The sequence below is a fragment of the Piliocolobus tephrosceles genome, chromosome 2 (assembly GCF_002776525.5).
Source record: "Piliocolobus tephrosceles isolate RC106 chromosome 2, ASM277652v3, whole genome shotgun sequence".
Taxonomy (NCBI): domain Eukaryota; kingdom Metazoa; phylum Chordata; class Mammalia; order Primates; family Cercopithecidae; genus Piliocolobus; species Piliocolobus tephrosceles.
Window position 1 is genome coordinate 189,832,088 of NC_045435.1, and position 21,858 is coordinate 189,853,945.

A 21,858-nucleotide genomic window follows, 5' to 3' on the forward strand; every position below is an offset into this window, starting at 1 on the left:
AGAAAGAAAGAAAGAAAGAAAGAAAGAAAGAAAGGAGGGAGGGAGGGAGGGAGGGAGGGAGGGAGGGAGGGAGAAAGAAAGAAGTCTAGAGATGGTAAGAAGTGAAAAGTAGGCCTTCCACAGACAAGGAACCTGCTCCATGTCCTCGAATAAACCATACCCCCTTAACATTGTTTTATTTGGAAATATATTTTAAATTTCAAAAAATTACAAAAATAAAAATAGTAGAAAGAACACCTGTATATGTTTTACCCAGATGATTCACTATTGCTCCCATTTTACCCCATGTGCTTTATCCGTTGTGTGTGCATCATGCACTCTCTGACCACACACATACAGAATTATTTCCTGAACAATTTGAGGATACATTTCACACAGCATAGCCCTCTAGTGCTAAATACTCAGAATTAGATGTTCCTTCCAAGCTCAGTTTGCTCAGTTAGAGCACAAGAAGGATAAGCCCTGTCCTCTCCACCTCCCAGGGCAGCTGCAAGGAGCACGTGAGATCCTGCAAAGTCTTGGACACACAGCAAAACTATTATCTTTTTTGGAGGCACTTCTTGGAATTTGGAAATGAAAGGTGCTTTCCCAGAGAAATGCCCAGGTTCTCAGTCCCTCCAGGCTACGGTGTGCTCTTCAGCCAGGTCTGGTGTGTGTGTGTGTGTGTCTGTGTGTGTATCTGTGTGTGTGTGTGTGTATGTGTGTGTAGGTCAGCAGTGTTCCCCTGCAGCCCCTCCTCTCCATCAGGCAGCCAGAGCAGACTTGAGCCCTAGTGAGCGCCTTCCTGGCTGATCAGTTCCCCTGGCTCCGGGGAAGCCTTGGGAGGGCAACCATGGCTTGAAAACAATGCTCGCCCGCTCCTGGGAAGGGCTCCTTCTCCTTGATGAAATGGAACAGAGCCAGCACAGAAACCCAGACACAGACACTCACAGAGCACAATACACAAGTGTGGGTCCTCTCAGCAAGTTTGAGGACCCATCTCCTTAATGAGAATAATAAATTCACACGAGGAAAGGTGGTCGCCAAGCAAAAGCAACTGATGCACACCCCCCGCTTCCCAGGCCCGGGGGGGCCTACCCCCTCTGAGCGAGGGACCTGCAGATTCAATAACTGGAAGGGACAAAGGCCAGACCTACGGAGTCAGAACTTCTGGGCTCAGAGCCTAGGAATGTGTATTTTTAAAAGCTTCCTGGAGGACAATCAGGTTTAGCAACCACTGGCCTAAATACACTGTGAGATCACTTCTGCACTGAAATACTCTGGTCCTGTGAATAGGAACAGAGATCTAAAGGTAGAAGATACACAGACATGGTTAAATGGGGGTGCATTGATCCCGGGACCCCCAAAAGGCACTTGATAATAGTTTCCACAGAGCTGCAACCTTAAGCTCTTTGCTGGCAGCCTGTGAATTCTGGAAGGGAAACGTGTACAGGCAGGCTCAGCATGGGTGCAAGGATGTCTTCCAGCTCCTCTCCCTCCTCAGTCTGTCAAAACCATCCCTGATGTACAGATTGTGTCCCCAGGCTGCAAGTTCTCCCTGGGTTGGGGAGAAGAGGTGGAGGAGAATCAGGCAGGCAGCCACGGTCTGCTCTAGCTGCACTGATAAGAACTGGTTGCTGGCTGGTGTGGACCAGCTCAGTGGAGCACAGCTGTGAGCAAGGCCAGGTGCAGTCGGCCTGAGTGAGCCCAGAGGGTCCAGCTGCCCAGCCCAAGCTAGGGAGCAGTGCTCACTGACCACAGGGCAGTGGGGACTCTGTACTCCGTGTGGCTGGCTTTTTTTTTTTTTTTTTTTTGCGCCAGTGACCCACACACCTCAATGGGGTCACTCTGCCTCTCACTGGAGGTTTCTTTTTGAGTTTCTAGGCAAACACTGGGGCTCTGGGGCCCTGCAACCTTATCCCTCCCATCATTAAACTGTGTGAGAGTCCCAGGGAGCCAAAAGCTTGGTCTCCCTCCTCCCCTGCCCCAGCACTCAGCATTGCCCCAGGCAGACAGCACGCACTAAGGAAATGACGGAGAGAGGGAGGCAGGAATGGAAGGGAAAGGAGAAGGAAGAGGGGAGGAAGGGAGGGAGAAAGGAAGGAAGGCTGCAATAAATCTGCAATAAAACTCCATTCTTATTCGACCCACTGCCTCAGATTTCTCCCCAGGGCCTCTTCCAGGAAAGCTCCTTGGTGAAACCCAGTTCATAACTACTTCCCCTCCCTCCCACCACCACGCTAGGACTTCTCTAGTGAGGGAAGAGTGTGAACTAAACTAAAAGCCTGAACTAAATGGACTTTACAAATGATTTTCCAGATGTCAGAAGCCACCCACCTTGCACACAGAAGGAATAACTGACAGATCGAAAGAATCAGCATCTCTGAATGTCCAAATCTGTCCTATTCTTCAAGATCCAGAGGCAACAGCTACTCCTCAATGAAGTCTTCCTGGATGTCTCCAACTGGAGTTGATCTCTCCCCCTCTACAACTACACAACACGTTACCCATCCTTCTTTGACTGATAGGCTGCGGTTTTTCTGCCTTACGATACAGCCCTTTTGTGAGCATGGCAAGGGTGATACCAGGGAAATAGCAAAAGCTTGGCAGTCAGACTTTCCCAAGGTTAAATCCCACCTCCCCCCCTTACCAGCTGTGTGAGTGTGAAGGAGCTGTTTATCCTCAGTTTCTTCGTGTATCAAATCAGGATAATAACCACATGGCAAGTTTGTTGTAGGGATTACAATGTGACAGAGATGAGTGGGGTTCACATCATTCCCGTATGTCCTTTCCCGTCCCAGGGAAATATGACACTTCTCTGTCCCGCATGAAGTTAGGTGTGCCCATGTGACATCCTCTGGCCATGTGAGCAGAAGTCACGAGTGTCACCTCCAGGCAGAAGCATTTCAGAGTTGGTGCACAGTTCCTGTGCTCTCTTCCCTGGCCGCAGCAACAGCCAGGAAAGAAAACAGCTCCCGTATTGAGAAGGTGGCATCGTCAGATGGTTCAGCACCCTTTGGATTGGCAGCCGTCAGCACATCCCTCTCCTGAAGAGCTGTTCAGAGGATGTGACATCAGTGAGACAAATGCCTGTTGCCTCCAGCCACTGAGATTCTGAGATTGTTTGTTACCACAGCATTACCTAACCTATTCTAATACAAGACATGATGTATGCAGGAGCCTTTGCATGGCTCCGATACATAGTAAGTACTTGATAAATATGCCATGACTAAAGAAATAGCCAAACAAATCTGTGAACAAATGAATGGACTAGTAAATACATCCGAACTGGAGCTGCACTCCCTCGGGAAAGCCTAGACAAGTCTCCTGGGACCTTTAAGGTGAATGTAAATGCTTTATACGGATGCCACTGGTGGCCCCGTTACACCTGAACAGTAGGGATGGCTGTCCTTTATGACTTTTCTCCCTGCCTATCCAGGAATGCAATGTCACCCATGCAAGCCCCACACCTCTCCCTAGACACCACTGCTCCCTGGACACCACCGCTCCCTGCCACCTGTAACTGAAGATTCTGGGAGTTGGGGCTCTTGAATCGGGTGTGTCTGCCATCAGGAGAGTCACACTCCCAGCAAAGTGACCCTGGAGGATCCCTTGAGCCTCTCCACCACCCACAAGGCACAGTCCAGAGAGAAGGGCCTGGGGAGAGGGAATCCGAGGCAACTAGTTGCTGTTCTTCTCTAGTCCTGGAAACTGAGGGGCCTTCACAGGAAGCTACTTCACACAACTCTGACCCATCCAGTTGAAGATAGACAGGCCTCAGCCCAGAAGGGAGCTGAAAACGGCCATGAGTTTACCACGTATTATTTTCATATCCAGTGTCTGCTGTGGTCCCAAAGCAACTCGATGAGGTTGCCTGGATTGGAATCATTATTACCCCCATTTTACAAAAAGGGAAACTAAGCCTGGGATAGGGAGATGAATTCTTCAAGACCCTCCACAGTGTCTAGAGGAGCCGGACTCAATCACTGCTCTCAGGAGCTGGCCTGAGTCTTCCCTCTGCCTACTGAAGGAGGGGCTGAGAGCTCTTTGTTTTATTTTTTCACATCAAGGACATCATTTTCTTCAGCAGATACCTACTGCTTGATGAAGCAGGCGTATGGTGTGTTCACCAACAATGTTTAAAGACTGCTCCCCATAACTATAAAAGCAATAAAAAGGAGAGAGAGAGAGAGGGAGGAGAGAAACCAACACATCACCCAGGAAAAGAGGGGAGAGAGGAAAGCCTTCTTCTGAAGCACTAAGCTCCTGACCCCACTGCAATGTGAGGTGTGTGCACCCGAGGTAGCCAGCAGCAAGGCACGTCGCATGTGATCAGAGTCACTGCTGAGTGGACCTGAGGCCAGAGCTGGGAACGAGCAAGGGCCAAGTCCGAAAGGAAAGGCGAAATGTAGCCGGGAGAGTAAGTGCCAGGTCAGGTGGTGGGGAGGAGGATGCTGAGGACAGGTCCGGAAAGCCTGCGGGCACTGGGAGTCCCCATTCTGTGGTGTTCGTGCAAGTTTGAGGACAGGTGTGGTGGCCACAGGGGCCCTGCAGGGCAGCATGTAGTTTCCTCTTCTGGCCAATGAAAGGGTTGACCCTGGCTTCCTCTGCTTGCCCCCAGCTCTGACGTTGAGATGGTTTTTCATGAACCAAAAGCTTTTCAATTCTCAATCTCTAGACCACTGAGAGCTGTGCCACATCCAAACTCAGAGCCAACCAGCAATCACAGGAGCCGTCACTGCGCTGTGCCCTTCATACCTCATGACCCAGCAGCGAGAACAGTTCATGCCTGCCATACTGATGGGGAAACTGCAGCTTTAAGAGGCGAAGGTACTTCCCGAAGTACCACAACTAGGAAGTGGAGAAATTTGAATGCACTCCTAGCTGACTGCAAATCTCAGGTTATTTCTACTGCATCAAGCTGCTTCCTAAGTTCAGAGTAAAGATCCACCCAGAGCCACAGTCCCCTGGGATCATTTTGCAGAAAGTTAGCCACCTACATGAACGAACTAAAAAAGAGCGGTGATAAGGCTCCATCTCTTCCCTTCCTTTGCCCAAAGAGAATGAGCACTCATACCAAGAGCGGCGGTGCAGAAAGCCATTTGCCCCCGTGCCCTTGCCAGAGACAAACAGATAACCCTTATTTGCAAGCTGGGTAAAATATTAACTCAGCACCCAAGGGCGCTGTCCAATACAAGCAAGACAAAGTCCTTGGCTTTAGTTTGGGAGCTCAGAACTAAGCATCTACCCTACTGTGGTCCTCCCATACCCCCGGGTGCACAGTCCCTTTCCCTCACCATTACAGCATTGCAATAAGGCAGCACAATGCCTCCGCAGCCTGGAGAAGCAAGGGAGAGCACAGTCCTCACATCAAACTCAAGATTCCCTAAGGTGCAGGGCTGTGTTCGCACCCTCTGCCATTCCAGGAAGTGATTTTGCTACTGCACGTACTCCTATGGGTGCCACCCACCCCCACTTTTGGTCTCACCCACTGTGACCAGGCAGAGACGCCACACCATGATGGCTTTCAAGAGGAACAGCTCCCACTCTCCTGGCTGGCTCAGGAAGGGAGTGGCCTCTCCCAGATGTACCAAAGTGTCTGTTCTCTGGGCCCTCAGTGGCATCTTCACTGCTGTTGTCTGCCCATTGGCTGAGCACCACATGCCCCAAGCCTGTGTCCACCACTGCTGTGGACATGCTCAGGCAACCAGAGGGAAGCAGGCAGTGACAGATCTCGGATGGTGCTGGACAAGGGCTCTGGCCATCTCTTAAATACGCAGACATGTCAATTTTCAGTCACTATAGGGGCCAACTCGCCTTTCCAACTGGTTGATAAAACAAATGACCTACCTGGAAATTGACTTCTCCTCCTTAACTTGACTGATGTTAAAATCTTAGGAAGTAAGACATTGGTGCTGGCAATAAACCTCACCCACCAGAGCACATGAAGAATAAAAACAAACAAACCAAACTCTTAGGTGGTTGGCAGTGTAAGCACAGCAATGACTTTTGGACTGATGGCTCCAACCACAGGACTGGAACCTAAAATAACCCCGGCAATGAGCCCCAAATAAACGAAACAGGCAGAAGACCTCTCTGGTCTGTACTTACTAGTCATGTTATGAGGCCACCTGGGAATACACTGTCACTCTGTTTGTTCTTGTTAGACCCTGGACTAGCAGCCACCCCAATCCCTCCATCCCATGCCTCAGAGCCTTTGTTTATGTTGTTCTCTGTCTAGAAGGACCTTCTCTACCTCATTCATTCCTGCATAAGCTCAATGCCACCACCTCAGTGAAGCCTCCGGTAACCTACACAGCCCTGAACCTCACAACCACAGTTACTTGTTTTTTCTCTAATCATCTCCTATTTTGAGTGTGGCTATTGGACAACACTTGCCATGTTTTACTATACTTAGCTCTTTTAAACATCAGATTTCTAGAATACTTCAAATTATTTCTAAGGAGAGAATATATTTTGCAAACCCCAAACCTGTCTTGTTGTAGCTGTTGGGCAAAGTTTATTGCATACATTAGTGAGTGTCTGGATAAAATACCTTTATAATTATAAACTACTTGATCCTCAAAGCATCCCTCCAATAGGAAAGGACAACTATTACTACTCCCATTTAACAAATGAGATCCACATCACAGGCTGACACTCATTCACTCAACTTAGGTTAAATGTGTGCGAATTTCCAGTCTAGAAAAGTGCTTCTCAATGTACACACGAATTTCCTGGGGAGCTTGGAAAGATGCAGACTCCAATTCAGCAGCTCTGGTATGGGGCCTGAGAGTCTGCATTTCAAACATATCCCCAGGTGACATTACGCTGCTGGCGCGGGGGCCACATTGCCAGTCTCACCTCCCTAACAGGGTGGCTGAGAAGAAGAAAAGACCCAGTTAGTGTGAGTACGTAGCTGGAACTGGTGTCTCTGAAACCTTAGGAAGGAGGATGGATACACATCATTATATCCACTTCACAGAGGTGAAAACTGAGGGTCTGAGAGACAAAGTGACTCCTCCAAGATCTAATGCACCCTCTGATACCAGTTCAGTACTGTCCAGACTGCCGTCTACTGCTCTGCATGTCAGGGGATTCCGAGATGAAGGTACCACATCCTGTCCTCAGCAAAGTGACGAGGGTGACACACCTGCACCTGCAGGGACTATAATACAAAATTGAGCGAGAGAAAAACCAAAAGTCCGGAGGCAGGTGAGCACGTGCCAGCCAGATCTTATGCAAATATGTGCCGCATCTTTTGTTTCCTACCCATGGCTCAATTAGACTGGAGATGGGGGTCTTCTTCTATCAACCCAATCCCTTTAAAAAAAAAAAAAAAGAAAGAAAAAAAAATAGTGGCTTTAGGATTTTTCTTTAAAGCACTGAACCTCTTCAGTGGAAAGTGCTGCCCTTCCGACCTGTTGATGTAATTGCCATAATTGAAGATTCCAGGCTCCCATGTGAGTGGACAGGGCCCCATTCATCCATCGGGTCAGCGAAGTGTAAACTTGCTGAGTCCTTCAGATGCCCTGGCCGCAACCGGCCCCCACAGCCCCTCCAGCCCTGCAGCCTGGGCTCCCTGCAACGCCAGGGCAGCCAGGCCCAGGCCGGTCCCTCCTGCAATCTGGGAATGGTGCCTAATTAAGGGGTCTGTTCTCATCTCCATGGGGCCGACTTAACGCCTTCTGACAGTAATGAGAGCCACACGTGTGGGGGTGGGGGGTGGGAAGGACGGCCCACCTGCTGTCTTAGCACCCTATTAAACAGCAAGTCTAACACACACACACTCACACACTCACACACACACACACACACAGACACACATTGCAGTCCTGCAGTAACCACCATCAGACCTTTAAAGCTACAAGGAGCTGCTTCAATTCTGAAAGAGGAAGGAACCAAAGAGAAGAAATAAACTGCCCAAGGGCACACAGTGAGTCACTGTCATTGGGACCCAGGTGTCCTGTTGCACCTCACAGCACAGACTTCCCCTGTGGAGGGTGGGGCCCTCCACTGCAGCCCCAGGGGAGCACATATGAGTGTTGGGGCCGAGGAGGAGGCAGTCTCGACTACTCTGGAGCAGCCAGTTGCAGAGGGCCGGCCACAGCAGAGCAGAAAGGAGCTCTGAGAGCGGATTCCACCAGGGGCTTCTGTCTCCAGGACACCCTTTGATACAAGACAAAGCCAGCCTCAGAGGCAGACACTCCCTGCTGCTGGTGGATCCTTCCGGCATCCAAAAGGAGTTGGTCTTGGTTTCCTTCTTGTGCATGCTTTGTGTCCCTGTCTAACTTCCTACCAGTTTCCTGTCCTCACAGTCCTTGGTCCCAGCCCCCTCTCCTGTCCGCTTCCCATGAGCAGCTTAAGTAGCTGCTCTGTGCCGATTCTCTTCTGTTTTCCCAACAGAGCAACTTTGCACAGTGCTGGGCACATGGTGAACACTCAGTAAATATTTAGCAAATATAATAAAAGTCAAGTTGATGTTAGCTCCAGCTCTAAGACATGTTAGTTCATTGTGTTAGTCATAATTTTGTTTATAGGTAGGGCCAGAGAAGCCTCCTGAGATGCAGGTACAGTAAAAATGCTGAAAATAACATGGACCAAATCTCTGCAATACTGGCCCATTAATAAAGATGGTGAATGTAAGGAATGGAATATTTCAGTTATGTTCAATTCCAACTCTAATTCCAATGGCACGGTGATGAATCCCAAAAAAGAAGCCAACATATCCTGGTTACTAACGATATAATCTGGATATGCAGACTCCTCCCAGAAGCTCCGTCACTGGCATCTCTGCTACCATCTTCCCTCTTTGGACCTCCCAATCCTCTCTGCACACTAGCGCTCAGTATGGTGGATCTCTCTACTTGTATTATGTCACACCCTTGCTCAAAAGCCTTCAGTGGTTCCCTGTTTCCCCCTGCATAAAATCTGCACCACCCGGCTCTCAGGGACCCTGTCGGTCTGGTTTGGCGTCAGCTCAATACCAGTGTCCCACTTCTCTCCAGAGCACTGCTTCCCTCTGCTTTGGTCAAATTGGTTTCCTACCCAACTCAGACAGTATACAATAGGGAGTGGGAGTGACGATAAAATTTGCAGCCAACAAAGCCAGGTGTGAGTCTCCCATTCACCATCAGATCTCTCTGAGTCTAGTTCCCCAAGGGTAAAATGGAAATGATAATTGTATTCACTTTGTAGAGTCAGCATGAGGATTTTGTGATATAATGGATGTTAAAGGACTTTACAAACTGTAAAGGGCCAAAGGACTGTTGTTCATATCTAGCCATGGATTATTCCCAACTCCAGCACTGTCTTTGATCTCATGACTTACTTTACCTTGCCCTTCTCCATATCTTACACCCACTTAAACCCAACTCCAGCCCTGCCACCCGTAGAAAACCATACCTGATCACTACAGTTCTCACTGATCCTGGCTTTTAAAGTCATCCCCATAAAGCATCTTGATTTGCTCACTGTATCTTATGCATGTTCACCTTAGAACTCCAAGTTTATGATTATTTACCTACAGATGATATAAAAATTCAGGTTGCTTACAATTAAAAAATAAGTACATTTATAACAGCAACAGCAAAGGTCAAGATAAAAATAAAGCAAAGGTCAAGCAAAAATAAAGTGCTTAGCAAAGGTCAAGATAAAAATAAAGTGAAAAATCAGAAATGTCCATTTTTTTGCTAAGGCGATTAGTTTGCTAGGGCTGCCATTCCAAAACACCGTAGACTAGGTGGCTTAAACCACAGAAATGGATTTTCTCACAGTTCTGGAGGCTGGAAGTCCAAGAATAGGGTGCCAGCATGGTGAGTTTCTGGTATGGGCTTTCTCCCTGGCTTGTAGACAGCTGACTTGACTTCTAGTTATGGCCTCACATGGCAGAGAGAGAGAGTGTGTGCGGGCAAGCTGTCTAATTTCTCTTCTTTCTTCTTACAAAGGTGCTAATCCCATCATGAAGGCACCACCCTTAGGAATTCATCTAAACCTGATTACCTCCCAAAGGCCTCATCTCTAAATACCATCACATTCGGGGTTCGGGTTTCAACACATGAATTTATGGAGGGGCACAATTCAGTCCATTGCAGGGAAAATAAAGTACAATTATGCCCCTTTTTAAGAGACAGGTTAAGTGACTACTGCAGCTAAGTATCCTTGGAGGATAATCTTCATTTCCTCTTCCTCACATTTCTACACAGGGGAGACTTGCTCTCCCCAGAATAGGAAGTAGGAGGGGTGGAGTGAGCCTTCCCCATCTCTCTCCCCTTGAGGAGGAGGAATAACTAACAATAGGTGACCCGTAGGTGTTCACGGAGTAAGGGACACAGGGAGACGGTCACTGCCTTTTGCTCCTTTGGGCTCGTCAGAGCAGGGCAGGCGCCTGCTTTCCAGCCTCTCTTAGACTTCTGTGATAAGCTGCCTGCTCAGTGAATCACCCCTCTCGGCCACCCACCACCACTACCAAACAGGATGGTCACTATTCTCCTGCTGCTTCTAGTCCACTGGTTTTCTAGAAGCAGGCCCATAATCTTTTCCCTGTAGTAGCTTGAAAAAGTGGACTCACGGTCTGCATGGCAGAACACGCAGATCCCAAAGTCTAGCTCAGGGAGGAAGTGTGAGGTCCTACCCCCACCCCCAACACAGTGGTCAGAAGAGAGCCCTGCCATTTTGGAAGCTTACTTGCCATCTGACATGGTTTGGCTGTGTCCCCACCCAAATCTCGTCTTGAGTTGTAGTTTCCATAATCCCCACATGTCATGGGAAGACCTGGTGGGAGGTAATTGAGTCACGGGGGCCGTTTCCACCATGCTGTTCTCATGACAGGGACTAAGTCCTCATGAGAGCTGATGACGTTACAAGGTGCTTCCCCCTTTACCTGGCACTCATTCTCCCTCCTGCTGCCCCGGGAGAGCTGCCTTCCACCGTGATTTTAAGTTTCCTGAGGTCTGTCAGCCATGCAGAACTGTGAATAAATTAAACCTCTTCTGTTTATTTTTATTTTTAATTTTTTGAGATGGAGTCTTGCTCTGTCACCCAGGCTGGAGTGCAGTGGCGAGATCTCGGCTCACTGTAACCTCCGCCTCTGGGATTCAAGTGATTCTTCTACCTCAGCCTCCTGAGTAGCTGTGATTACAGGTGCCCACCACCATGCTCGGCTAATTTTTGTATTTTTAGTAGAGACAGGTGTCACCATGTTGGCCAGAGTGGTCTCAAACTCCTGACCTCAGGTGATCGACCCGACTTGACCTCCCAAAGTGCTGGGATTACAGGCATAAGCCACCATGCCTGGCCCCTCTTTTCTTTATAAATGACCCAGTCTCAGGTATCTCTTCATAGCAGTGTGAGAACGGACTAATACACCATCAATCCAGCTGATGCTCTGAAGTGCATTTGGCCAATGGTCTTGAGCCTATTCTCAATCACCCCTAAAGGGAAGGAGAGATGGCTTTAGACAATCCAGCAAGCACCAGTGTGAACTACAAGCTTCTTGATAGCCAAACATCACTGACAAAAAGTAGAAATATGACTAAAGTGAAAGAGAAAGACTATGGCCTGACAGAAGGGACATTGAGTAACATCGTGAATGAGGGGCTCAATGATGGCTTAGCAGAAGACGCCAAGATGGCCAGCTTTTGTAACAGAGTGGAATAAAAACTAAAGGCAAGGTATTTATTATTCAGTGTAAGGGATCTGGACTAATACCATTCAAACCTCTTGCTTTCTGTTGACCCAATCAGATATAAGGAAAGGGCTTAATTTATTGTCTCAATCATGTTTGGGGCAGGAAAGAAATACCAGACAATTTAAAATTAACCTTGTACACTACCATAACCATGAGAATAAAACTCTTATGACTCTTTGGAAAGTAATTTTACAATATTTATTGAGAGTCTTAATAATGCCCTTCTCTTTAACTAGAAATTCCACTTCTATAAATTTATCCTGAGAAAAATAAAATGTTAAAAGGTTAGATTCTTAAACATATTAGGAAAATCATGGTACATAAGTGATGAAAAATTATGCAGTCATTTGAAATGAAACATGAGGAATTTATGTTGCTGTAATGTTATATGACAAAAGCATGTAATAAGTTATATACAAGGTATATATTGTACATACAGTGATCATAATCATGTAAAATCATAAAGAAATGCAAGAAAAAGGGCAAATAATGAGTAGTTATCTTCTTTCACCTTATCTGCATTTTTCTATTTTTTTCCCATAAGCATACATTATTTAGAACTGAAAATAAAATAAACTATAATTTTATACATATATCTCATATATATTATCTTCATACTTTAGATACCAGCCTAGAAGACAATGGAGCTGTCATTCTGTTATAAAAATTAAGAGAAGTCCGCAGAACCTGCCTTTTTCTAAATAAGAAGCTTTGGAAGTGACTGGACACTTTTGGCCATTGCAGTTCACAGGTAGCCTCTCTGGGGGCTATAGACAGACTTTTTCACTTCTTCTATTGACTCCCCAAATGCTTGATTATATAGCTTGTCACCTGTCAGTGGGGCCAGCTAGCTAGTTGCTGGGTTGAGTGGTTAATCCAATGATTTGTATAGCTGGCTCACTAAGGAAATCATAGGTACTCAATACATGGCTACTGAATGATTCAATGAATGATTGAATTAGTTATCATTTAACCTATTGGCTGGGAAGTACTAAAAGAATTAAAACACTCCTAATATGCTTCAAGTCCAGCCTGCACTCTCTCCCTTCAGGGATCCCTGCTGGACCACTTTGCCCTTGCTCCTTTCTCCAGCAGAAATAATCTCTCCTGTATGCCTTTCTCCACCCCTACATTCCCTTATGGCCTGGTACAGACCATTATTTGAGTCATTATCATAGCCTTGATGCAATTTGTTTATTTGTCTGACTTCCTCACTTGACTCTGAGCTCTTTGCGACAAGGTTTTGCATGTTGTTCATTTTTAAAAATCTGCCTCTAAGGTCATAAGCAGAGCCCAGGACATATTTATTCAACATGACATGTCATAGGGGTTCAGCAAATGTTTGCAAACAAACAAACAAAAAAAAATGAATGTAGGACAAGGAGATTTTGAGTACCAATGAGCCATCTAGCCCTGAGCTAGGTTTCAGTCTCTGAGGGCATGAAGAAGGAACCACGGGAGAATTAGCATAACTCTCACCAACCTTCATTGCCATCCATCGTTTTCTTGTTTCTTTTCACTTGTAGATTATAAATGCCATGAAGATAGGGCCTGTGTCTGTCTTATTCACCTAACTAACTCCAGCAACTCACACCATGCCATGGAAGGCATTCAAACATTTTATGCTGAAGCTATGAGTGAATGGCAAAGGCACCCCAATTTTCAGTATTGATTTCCTCCAACTGTAATTACTCACTGAGCAAAACAGCCCAGGCTAGAGTGCAGTGGTGAGATTATGGCTCACTGCAGCCTTGACATCCTGGACTTAAGTGATCCTCTCATCACAACCTCTGGAATAGCTGCAACTACAGGTGTGTGCCACCACGACTTGTTAATTTTTATTTATTTATTTATCTATTTATCTATTTTTGAGAGAAACAGAGATCTCATTTTGTTGCCCAGATTGGTCTCAAACTCCTAGCTTCAAGCAATCCTCCTGCCTCGGCCTCCCAAAGAGCTAGGTGTGAGCCACTGTGCCTGGCCCTCTTGCTTTCTTATTGAGAGCCAAGTATAGTTGGAGACTGGTGGAGGTTTTCTCTCCCCAGTGGAAGGTTGCCTGGAGACTCTGGCAAGAGCCACAGCAGTTCCTAAAAGGAAAAGAAACCTCAAAGGAGAATGTTAATCTCCCCAGTCAGGTGAATAAGCAACAACAGGTAACAAATAATTCACCCCAATGATCCCTCAGAATTGCATGCCTGTCTTTAAATCTCCTTATACAAGCTGACTTCCTTAGAAAAAGCAGGTAAAATCAGAAAGCAAGAAAGCAAGGAAGGAAGGGAAGCAAAGGGAAGGGAAGGGAAGGGAAGGGAAGGGAAGGGAAGGGAAGGGAAGGGAAGGGAAGGGAAAAAGAGAGAGTGTCCTTAAATTCTTGAGACAAATTCAGTTACAGGACATAGGGTTGTATCCTGACATTTTGCAAAACTACATCCTAGCCTATCCTTTGCTCAGCTCTACGTCAGCCAAAGCCTCAGTTATAAATAAATTCACAAATATATGGAACTCTGGGCCTTGCCCCAAGGCCAACGTTCCTCGTTCATGTGTGCATTCACTGGCTCCAGCTCTGTCTGGAAATATCGTTTTCTATGTAGCAGCCCAAATCATCCTAAAGAGGACATTCTCCAACTTTAGTGCACCTAAGAATCAACAGGCAGATTTCCGGGACCTGTTCCAGACACGGATTCAGGAGGTTTAGGGTGGAAGTTTGGAATCTGCATGTTAACCAATTCCCTGCTATGGACTGAATTGTTTCACCCCCAAATTCACATACTGAAGCCCTCACCCGTACTGTGATGGCATTTGGAGGTGGGGCCTTTTGGAGGTCATTAGGTTTAGATGAGGTGATGAGGGAGGGACTCCATGATGGATGGATTAGTGCCCTTATAAGAAGACACGCCAGGCAGCTCTCTCTGCCCTCAAGTACCCAGGAAAGGCCACGACAAGACACAGCCAGATGAGAGTTGTCTGTAAGCCAGGAAGCACCCTCACCAAACAGACACAGACCCTGCTAGCACCTTACTCTTGGGCATTTCAGCCTCCAGAACTGGGAGACGATCGATTCCTGCTGTGAAGGTATTTTGTTAAGGCAGCCAAAGCTGACTGAGATGCTCCTCCGATCATTCTAATGTCCAGTGCCGAGGGCCTATGCTTTGAAAATCTGTATTCTAGTCTTAAGCCAAAACTCTCCTCCCTGCTTCCCCAACCACTACTTGAGCTTTCTCCTTCCTAATGGCTCTCTCAGCCGTCTGGACAGGCTTCTTCTTGGGTACAAGTCACATTCATGTCACTGACCTGTGACTTTGTCTTTGTTTCCCGAATGCATCACACAGTGCATGGACTAGGGCAGGCATTCAGAAAGTTTTCATTTCATGATTGAATAGGTGAATGAATGACTGAGCAAGTGAATGAATTTATATCACATAGAATAAGTAACTTCCCTTTTAGTATCTCCCTAATCCTTCCAACTCTGACTTGAGGAAGCTATGACTTGCTTTCAAGATCATTTTCCAGGCCTGGCGTGGTGGCTCATGCCTGTAATCCCAGCACTTTGGGAGGCTGAGGCAGGTGGATCACCTGAGGTCAGGAGTTCAAGACCAGCCTTGCCAACATGGTGAAACCCTGTCTCTACTAAATATACAAAAATTAGGCAGGCTTGGCGGCAGGCGCCTGTAATCCCAGTTACTCGGGAGGCTGGCGCAGGAGAATTGCTTGGACACAGGAGGCAGAGGTTGCAGTGAGCCGAGATCGCACCACTGCACTCCAGCCTGGGCAACAAGAGCAAAACTCTGTCTGAAAAAATAAAATAAATAAATAAATACTAAGATTATTTTGCATTCATTCTATTATTTTGTGGGAATGTTTCAGAGTCATTGCTTGGGAATCCAGCGGTGAAAAGTGGCCCCATAAATACAATCTAATGGAGGCCCTTCGGTTGTTCACTAAAACTTAGAGAAGACCATTTTCCAATCAGAGACATGCACAGGTGGAATGGTGCTGGGATCTTCCCTTCCCTGCAGGAAAGCCCTGGTCAGCCAGGTCAGATGTGGGTAGATGGTACGCTCTTCTCCGCCGAGTGCTGAGCGAAGCCTTGGGCTGGAAATCCAGGTAGGGAGGTTGAGGACACATTTGGAATTAAAACACAATAAGCCCCTTCATTCCTTCCCCATTCACATCTTCCATTCTTAAGGCTGGAAAAAAAAAGACCCCTTACTCCCTCATGCAAGACTGCCCCCAGGCTTAATCAGAGCCTTAACTGCTGTCTCTGGCTGTGTTGTAAGCACCGTGACAATGTTCGGGTTAGGTGTTTAGAACAGTATGATGTCAGTTGGGCTTGTGATGAAAGAGTCGCTGACAGACAGTGCAAGCCAACACCATGAGAACAGCTCAGGCTATGAGGTCATTCAGTCCAACAGGTAGGCCGGCCTGTTTTCTTAGCCCTGACATTCGATGCCCCGCCAGTTATTCAGTAACCAGAAATGAGGCGACTCCTACAAATTCCTGGATCTCCATGGGGATGGTGAAGGAGGGGCTGCGCTTCGGCTGCCAGACTGTGGGTTTGATCAAGGGCACCGGAGGAGAAGCCAGAACTGGAAACCTGCCCCCAGGAAGATGGGTAGATGGAAGAAAACGCAAGGAAGATAATCAGAGGCAAGTGGGATCATTTCTGCAGAGGTGAAAAACGATTCTGCATCCCATTGAATCCAAGCATGCCCTGCTCCCAGAGAGGAAAGTGAAACACCCTCAGTCCGAACTCAGATAAACGAAGCAGCCAGTTCACAGCAAATTTGCTTTTCGAAAGACTGGGAGAGAGGGGAATTGGTGGAGCTTTTTTTCTGTTTGTTGAGGAGGGAGATTATTTATTAACTTGTTTATTTTACTACCCAATATATACCACACGTAGGACCCTACATGCAAAGATTTCATGGCTTTAAGAACATGAAATATTTTAATGAGAGACTGTAATTAACGTTTCAAAATGTAAGTTCAAGCCAAACCTACTTTCATTTGAACATTTCATAGAAGTTAAAGGAAACGGAGGTTGTAGGTTTTTTTTTATTTTACGTGTTTATTTATTTAGAGACAGAGTCTCACTTTGTCACCCAGGCTGGAGTGCAGTGGCACCATCTCAGCTCACTGCAGCCTTGACCTCCCAGGCTCAAGTGATCCTCCTGCTTCAGCCCCAAGTAGCTGGGACTACAAATGTGCACTGCTATACCTGGATAATTTTGTGTATTTTTCATAGAGACAGGGTTTTGCCATGTTGTTCAGGCTGATCTCCAACTCCTGAGTTCAAGCAATCAGCCCACCTCGGCCTCCCGAAGTGCTGGGATTACAAGTGTGAGGCACTGCATCCAGCCTTTAGATTTTGTTTTTAAGCATAATATTGGAGGTGGAGTGATCTTTTAGCTTCTCAGGGGGCTGCCATAACAAAAAACCATAAATTGAGTGGCTTAAAAGACCAAAAATGGGCCAGGCTCGGTGGTTCATGCCTATAGTCCCAGCACTTTGGGAGGCCGAGGAGGGTGGATCATCTGAGGTCGGGAGTTCAAGACCAACCTGGCCAACGTAGAGAAAACCCGTCTGTACTAAATATACAAAAATTAGCCAGGTGTAGTGGCAGGCGCCAGTAATCCCAGCCACTCAGGGAGCTGAGGCAGAAGAATCACTTGAAGCCAGGAGGCAGAGGTTGCAGCGAGCTGAGATTGCACCGTTGCACTCCAGCCTGGGCAACAGAGCGAGACTCTTGTCTCAAAAAAAAAAAAAAAAAAGACCAAAAATGTATTATGTCATGGCCTGGAGGCCAGCAATCTAAAACCAAGGAGTCAGCAGTACCATGCTTCCTCCGAACCCTGTAAGGGAAACTCCTTCCTTGCCTCTTCCTAGTCTCTGGTGGTTGCCAGCAATTCGCAGCATTCTTCAGCCAGCAGCTACATCACTCCAGCTTCTGCCTCCATCGTCACATGGTCTTCTCGCCTCATGTGTCTCTGTCTCTGTGTCTCATCTACTTTTATGACACCACTCATACTGGATTAAGGGCCCACCCTATTCCATGATGACCTCATCTTTATTAATTACATCTGCAATGGCCCTATTTCCAAATAAGGTCAATGCTGAGGATCTGGAGGTGAAGACTGAATATCTTTTTAGGGGACACAATGCAACCCCCAACAGCTATAATCAGACCAGCTCATAAAAGAAAAACACAGAGCTCACAGCTTCCAACTGGCTCCTGTCAGCACTGGGAAGGCCCTTTTGCATCAGCAAAGCTACTGACACATCAGCGATTCTTTCCAAAGAGGGGAACAAACCATTCATTCATCAATTATTTTTATTAATAGTAGTAGAACTAATATGCTAATACTAATAGTACTACTAATAGTAAAAATAATTGAGGACATGCAGTATATGAACAGGTAAAAGCCAAACTGTTGTGGTAGAAGGCCGAGAGGGCTTATAAGAGCCCCTCCTGCTCAGCACCACCGCAGGCCCTAATCCCACATTCCCTGGGGATGAAAGGCCTTGAGGCATGGTTTAAAAGTCGTTAGACTACCCATGGAGAAACTGAGGCCCAGAGGGGCAGCAGTGAAAACCTTCTCCAGGGACACACAGTAAGTCTATGGCAGGTGGGACTGGAACCTGGGTCCTTCCCTGATTTCTAGTTCAAAGACTTCTGTACATGCTCATGTTCTTGGGGTAAAGAGAACAAGAAGATGGAGTTTCATGCTCTCTGGTCTTCCTTTTCAACCAGACTGACTCTCTGTTCCTGCAGCCTCCTCTGTGTCCCCACACTGCATTTCCTGGCAAGGAACATCATTTATATCCAGCCCTAGGCCCCGGGTGTGTGCTGTGATTCTCATTCCAGGGGCAGGGGAAGGGACTCGATGACTTTCTGGGTCTTTTCCAGTCCAGGGCTACTACAGCCGCAATTAGGCTTCCAAATTCTGGTTCTAGTCTGCCATTTCCTTGCTCTGTAACCCTGATGAGGCCCAAACTCCCTGGGAGTTCCCCCACTGCCACAGTGGCCCTTCCATCCGTCTCTGGAGGAGAAAAGTCAAGGTTCACAAAATACAAACGGGGGGCTGTTTTTTCACAAGTTTGCTCTGAACCCATCTTTTCCTGATCCGCATGATTGACAGAGATAGAATGAGTTGGGGTGTGTTGGGGGGCGATGCATAGACTTCAAAAAGGAAACAAGCCCCCAAGGACATTTCCAACTCAATCTGGGACAGTTTAGAAATCCATACGCAAAGAACCACCCCTGAAACCCAGTTTTTTAGTTCAACCAACTAAACCCTGGGAGGACCTTCCAAGGAGGCAGAGGTGCCGTCATGAAATGCCCTGTTCACATCAGAGGTCAGTCTGACTTCTGTCCATTAAAATTACTCTCTAGAGACTCATTGCAACCTTCAAGGGGGGTGACTCTGGAGTCACTCTCCTACCAATCAATGGAAGGACAGTAGTTTGGAGAAATCTCCAGAGAGTAGTGCCTCTAGGAGTCACGATCGGCCTCAATATGTGGATTCAGGACATCTGCATTCCAGCCTGGGCTCTGCTACTTACCAGCAGATAACTTGGGACTAATCTCTTAAGTACTTGTGAGCCTGTCTCAGAGCTGTAAATTGCAGCTGCATTCATTCAACACTCATTGAGCACCTACAATGTGCCCGGTGCAGTGCAGAGGGATGGCATATTTTGCCCCTCTCTACTTCACAGGCTGCTGTGACTATCAGGCTATTCAGAGTCTGGAAGTGGCTGCTAAATGGTTGTGATGTGTAAATACTGTTCCTACTATAGGACTCCCATGGAGTGGGAGACCCCTCCTCAGCATGTCCCCTACCCCTCGGATGTTCGTGCTCTGATTTCATATCAAAGCAATGTGATTAGCTCTGAGGTTTTTCATGATTTTCCTTCATAAGACCCACGTTGAGGGCTCAAGTGACACCTGACAAAGTAGGATTCATGCAAATAGGCATTCTCCAATTTATCTTTTTAAATGGTGAATGGTATGGACTTTGCCTTATTCATCCTACAGGGTCATGCACACGGTTCGTGCTCAATGAATATGTTGAATGAATAAATTAGCGAATGAATATGCATAAAGGCAAACCTTGCCTCCAAGGAGAATTAGTAAAATGGAATCAGAAGGAAGGAAAACTTTTCCATGAGTTTATTTTACCCATCTCCCAGGATACCAGCATCCTCTCTAACCCTCTCCAGCTCCTGTGAATGACTCAAGATTGTGCATTCCCTCTCCAGCTATGACATGAAAACCCTGCGTCTAGTGATCTTCATGCACTGTCAGGAGGCCAGGTGCGACTCCAGGAGCTCAGGCTCCCGACATCTTATTATAGCAGTCATACGAAGGAAGTGGGCGACGCGGTGTCCCCCACCACCCTCGCACTAACTGCTAGGGCCAAGAGGAATATTTTCATCCAGTCTTTCTCCCCCTTTCTTTCTTCTTTTAAGCTTCTTCCAGTGATAAAAGCTGGAGCAAATTGAAATTGGCAGCTCTGTGGTCTTCAAGCAATAGGAAAAGTACTAGAGATCATGTGAACGACACTTTTGAAAACCTTTAAAAAAAATCTAATCTTGCCTCAATAAAAACGACATCATGTCACTGTAATCGGCAGGGGAAAGGCTTGGAAGTTGCTGGCAGTGGCCCAGCAGAGTTCAGGGGTTATGCTGGCGGTGGTGATTTCCCACGGGAAAGGTAGACAAAGAGTACTGCCTCTCAGGTGAGCCTCTAGGCCTGTCAGGTACAAGGCGGAGTGGGGAGGAATAAGCCCCCCCGATCCCCGCCATGCCGAAGTCTCCCCGTAATCTCCGGCACTGCTGTAACAGCACTCAGAGGCAGGCTCCTGCACCCTCCTCTCCCACCCGCCCTTCTACCTGAGGGAGCTTTTGGCTGTGCTCCTCCCGCTGGTTGGATGACTTTAAGGGAGAGATGAGACAACAGCTAACCTGGGAAGTCTCGATGACAATAATCTCCTGGTGAGGGCACAGATCTAGAGCCAAGGAGGGTGGCACTAAATGCCCCAATTGCACTCAAGTGTGGAGTCCTTGCAAATTCACCCCTATGTGGTGTGAGCCAAGGACAACAATCAAATGGCAGGTTGACCACGCTGTAGCTGGCCATTCTGCATGGAGGCTGCTTTAGCCTGGGAAGTGCAGTGCTCAGAGCTGGTTTTCACAGCACTGCAGCTTACTTTCCATGGGTAGTTACCGTCTACTACTAGCCGGTAATCCATTAGCATGGATGGGTATATAAGGGACAGGCAAGAATGGCCGCTACGAGGTTTGAGGGACAGGGGCCACAGACGGAAGGGTTACTTTTCATGATCTACCCTTTTGTACTGGTTGACATTTTTAAACGTGTTTTTAAGTTCAATCATTCAATAGATAAGGAAACAAATCCATTAGCAGCAAATGAGTCTTCAGATGATGCCTGCCTCTCCTGCATCCCCCTCATCTCCCTTCTCAGACTGGGGGATACTGGGGGATACAGAGTGGCCAGCGGGGAGAAATCTGAATTTCACTTTTACTTGAAGGGCAGACGGAGAGGCAGAGACATCTCTTTTTTCTTTTCTTTTTGAGATGGAGTCTCACTGTGTTGCCCAGGCTGGAGTACAACGGTGCGATCTCGGCTCACTGCAACCTCCTCCTGGGTGCAAGTGATTCTCCTGCCTCAGCCTCCTGAATAGCTGGGATTACAGGCATGTGCCACCATGCCTGGCTAATTTTTGTATTTTTAGTAGAGACGGGGTTTTGCCATGTTGGTCAGGCTGGTCTCGAACCCCTAACCTCGGGATCTGCCCATCTCGGCCTCCCAAAGTGCTGGGATTACAGGCGTGAGCCATTGTGCCCGGCCAAGACATCATTTTTATATAAAAAGAAATATGGGTGCAATAGCTCACGCCTATAATCCCTGCACTTTGGGAGGTGGAGGCGGGCGGATCACTTGAGGTCAGGCATTCAAGGCCAGCCTGGCCAACATGGTGCAACCCCACCTGTACTAAAAAGACAAAAATTAGCCAGCGAGGTGGCATGCACCTATAGTCCCAGCTGCTCAGGAGGCTAAGGCAGGAGAATCACTTGAATCCGGGAGGTGGAGGTTGCAGTGAGCCAAAATGGCACCACCGCACTCCAGCATGGATGACAGAGTGAGACCCTGTCTCAAAAAAAATAAAACAAAA